Here is a 4422-nt window from a genome sequence, read left to right on the forward strand (position 1 = left end):
GCAAGGGGGCAGTTGTTGGTCTGAGAAGTGAAGCTCACTTCCGCATTCAAAAAGCTGCAATCCCCTCGGCTGTCGCTGGGGGCTGGCTCCAGAAGGGAGCAACTCCAATTGAGCCCCATGTTAAAATAGCCGATTTTACAGCTTTAAAAAACATATTTACAGCCTGGTACATTTCATTTTTTTGGTCTCAACCGATAGTTTCTACCCCCACACACACTCTGAGGGGGGTGAATTTTTTTAAAACTCTACCGTTTTACTGTTATTAGGTTTAAAGTTCTGGCCAATTAGGGCGCAGAACCGTTGAGTGACAGGTCCGGTGACCGCTGCTACGAGGCCAGTGGGCGGGCTCTCGGCCGGCCAACGGCCGCACCGCTCCAAATATGGCAAGTAGAATCCAACATGGCGCGGCTCAAACCCCCGTAGTAGAGGCACAAAACAGACTCCCCCAAACCAATGGGTGACGTCACGGACGCTACGTCCATTCTTTTTACAGTCTATGGTTGAAAGTCAACCCCTACGAATTGGGACACCACTTCAACAATCACATACGTCATCAGTAGTCTCTGCTGGCTTTCACATAAGCAGACATGACAAGCTTTTGCCACAAATCCTCTATTCAAAACCACGTTAACTTAATAAAATAAAATAAAATTTAATGAAGACTGATCGGTTCATTGTAAAACATTTATTTATTGATGTAAATGTGGTGATTTCTGTATAGGCTACAGAGCCCCCAGGCAGTGCTGCTCCTGTGTCCAAAACACATGAAGCTTCACTTTTAATTCAAACAAATTAATGCGACAATTGTTACATTTCATCAATGAGACGAGCATTTATCTCCTAAAAAGAATGTAACTACGCGGCGGTAAACCTCTAAAAACCTGCGGGTAAGTTAATCAGCGGCCGTCTTTTCTACCGGGATGAGGTCGGGAGGTTGGCCGGCTGACAAGCTCTCCGGACGGGGTGGTGTCTCCGTGACGAGCCGCTGATCTGCTCCACAGGTGGAGGCTCCAACGTGGAGCTTCACTTCTCCGAAAAACATCGGAGCAAACGTCTAAACAACCGTCATTTGGATAAACCGACCGCACATTGGGGATCTAAACAGCTACTTTCTCGCATGAAAAAATATTAAAACTTAACAAAATGACGTAATAACAGCGCTACAGTGAGAAATAAAACAGCTGCCGGTTGCCGCAAGATGCATTCTGGGAAACTTGCCATAGCCCTCGGTCCGTAGTGTGCCCCTGAAAAATCTCCGTTTCGAGGGTGAGATAGCCCTACCACTTCCCCCTAACCCTCGTCTGAACCAGAATTGGGACACCCCTACCACTTCACGTGAACGTGCAAAACGAAGGGTTAGGGCCAAGGGCTAGGGCTAGGGCTAAGGGGAGAATTGGAATTCACCCTAAGATCAGGTTCTTAAGGGAGGGGTTGCACTTTTTTCCAAGTGTGTCACTGTAAAGTTTATGCTGTTTCATTCTATTCAATTTTATTTTACTCTTATAAATCCCATTGAAATGTGTCTTCCTCAGTCTCCACTGGCCATGAACCGGCATCTTCTTCTATACGCACTATGCTGTAAAGCAGCGGTTTTCAAAGTGTGAGGCGCGCCTCCCCTGGGGGGCGCCAGAGGGTTTCAGGGGAGGCGCGGCGAGAGAAAAAAAAAAGAAGAAAAAAAAAAACTGTAAACATCTGGCGAGTGGCAAAATGGATCGATTTTTAATATCTCAAGTGAAAGTGAGAGAGGGCACAGAGTCTGGGGCGAGCAGAAAACGGAGGAAGTATGACCCTGATTATTTAAAGTTTGGTTTTTCATATATTGGTCCTGACGATGCTCAGCTGCCACAGTGCGTTATCTGTAAAGAGGTGCTAGCTAACGACAGTATGCGACCATGTAAACTCCGGCGTCACATTGAAACCAAGCACCACAGTTTAATGACCAAGCCGAGGGAGTTTTTTGACCTGAAACTTAAGGAATTGCGGTCACAGAAGAAAGTCATCGAGGCGTTTGGCACTGTGAATACCAGGGCAACCGAAGCATCATATCGCGTAGCGTTACGTATTGCGAAGGCGGGGAAGCCCCACAACATTGGTGAGACGTTGCTCCTCCCTGCTGCCAAAGATATGTGTTCGGTACTATTGGGCGAAGCTGCTGCTGCCAAGCTGGATGCCGTCCCGATTTCTGACAACACCATCCAGCGCCGCATCTCTGACATGGCAGCTGATGTCAAAGAACAGGTGCTGGACGCTATCCGTGAGAGCCCTTTCTTCTCCATTCAGCTGGACGAGTCCACTGATGTTGCTAACTGTGCACAGCTAATGGTGTATGTACGCTTTATTAAAGAGCTCGGTGTCCAGGAGGAATTTCTATTTTGCCACCCTCTGCCGGCTCGCACTACAGCCGCAGAAATCTTCAAGGCTTTGAATGACTTCATTCAGGAAAATCATATTGACTGGAGCCGCTGTGTTGTGGTATATGCACTGACGGTGCCAGGGCAATGACAGGCCGCCACAGCGGTCTGGTGAAACAGGTGCAAGCGGTTGCGCCCGCCGCTGTTTGGTCACACTGTATCATCCATCGCCAGGCTTTGGCCACCAAGAGGATGCCCAAAGAGCTGCGCGCGGTCCTGGATGAGGCAGTAAAAATTGTCAACCTAATTAAATCACGCGCCATGAACGCCCGTCTCTTCTCCATCCTCTGCAATGAGATGGGCGCTCACTTCCATCAACTGCTCCTGCACTCCGAGGTCCGGTGGCTGTCGCGGGGCAAGGTCCTCACCCGCTTGTGTGATCTGCGCGAGGAAGTCCTCATGTTCCTGGCCGAAATCAACTCCCCACTGGTGAAGCATATGGAGGACGCAAAGTGGGTTGCAATGCTGGCCTATCTGTCTGATATTTTTGACCGGATAAACACACTGAACACCTCTCTGCAAGGCAAAGAGTGCAACGTCTTTTTGGCGCACGATCAAGTCTCTGCATTCAGGAAAAAGTTGGATCTGTGGTGTGCTCGTGTTGAACGGGGCTCAGTGGAAATGTTCCCAACCTTGGAGGATGTTGTGGAGAAGGACAGGACTCCAACTGGACTGTGTGCAACAAGTGGTCATTGCACATTTGAAGGGGTTACGTGAGCAGTTTGGAGACTATTTTGGGGAGGAGACCGTGGCAAATCAGTGGGTGAGAAATCCGTTTTCTTTTCCTGTGACACCGCGTGATGGACTGACTATGCAAGAGGAGGAGGCCCTTGTCGAGCTGAACTCTAATATGGACTTGAAACAAAGGATGAGTGAGGTGTCACTTGCACACTTCTGGCTGTCTGTGGAGACCGAGTTCCCCCACCTCACCAAAAAGGCTGTAAAGGTGTTCATCCCCTTCACGTCTACCTACTTGTGTGAGTGTGGGTTTTCCGCATTGACAATGATTAAAAGCAAGTACCGGTCACGGCTGCGGGTAGAGGATGATCTGCGTTTATTCCTTTCCACAGTGCATCCCCGCATCAACCGCCTGTGCGCATCAAAGACACAGACTCATTGTTCCCACTAAAATAGAGGTGAGCAAAATAAGGTGGCAAGATTCGTTTATTGCCGTCATGGAAAGGATTTACGCATGATGTTGAGACCGATATGAAAAGCAGCGCTGTACATGCGCGCAGTGATGATAAAAATCACTGACGTTGATCTGTTTATTATTTGATTTGAGGAATTGCAAAAAGAGGCCTTAAAATGAATGTATTCAAAAATATATTTAAAAAAACAAGCTACTGTTAAAATCTGGAAAAAAAATGTTAAAAACATAGGCTACAGATGTTAAAATGTGTTTGAAAAAGATGTTGAAAACATACAGATGTTAAAATGTGTTTGAAAAAGATGTTGAAAACATACAGATTGTGTTTAAAATGTTTTTTAAAAAACATACAGATGTTAAAATGTGTTAAAAAGATGCTGAAAACATACAGATGTTAAAATGTGTTAAAAAAAGATGTTGAAAACATACAGATGTTAAAATGTGTTAAAAAAAGATGTTGAAAACATACAGATGTTAAAATGTGTTTAAAAAAGATGCTGAAAACATACAGATGCTAAAATGTGTTTAAAAAAGATGTTAAAAACATACAGATTGTGTTTTAACATTTTTTTTAAAAACATACAGATGTTAAAATGTGTTAAAAAAAAAAGATATTTAAGCACATACACAGATAAAGATGATTAAAATGTTTTAAAAATATGTTTAAGAACATACAAACATGTTTAAGATGTTTATAAAAATAAAGATGTGTATAACATTTATTGTTTAAAACCTTTTTAAGCCTGTGTGGAACATACAAAGCAACAACAATAACAGTAATAATAGCAATAATAATTAGGGGGGGCGGTATGCTTTTGAGTTCTCTTAGGGGAGGCTCACTATCCCACACTTTGAAAACCC

General features: G+C 44.8%; 1 pseudogene; it reads left to right on the plus strand.

The window, feature by feature from the left end:
* The first annotated feature begins 1594 nt into the window (after positions 1-1594).
* Positions 1595-3128, plus strand: LOC146960123 (zinc finger BED domain-containing protein 5-like; annotated as a pseudogene).
* Positions 3129-4422: the final 1294 nt, after the last annotated feature.

The sequence above is a fragment of the Trachurus japonicus genome, unplaced genomic scaffold (genome assembly GCF_045865225.1).
Source record: "Trachurus japonicus isolate A0001 unplaced genomic scaffold, Traja_1.0 AP030696.1".
In the NCBI taxonomy this organism is placed as follows: domain Eukaryota; kingdom Metazoa; phylum Chordata; class Actinopteri; order Carangiformes; family Carangidae; genus Trachurus; species Trachurus japonicus.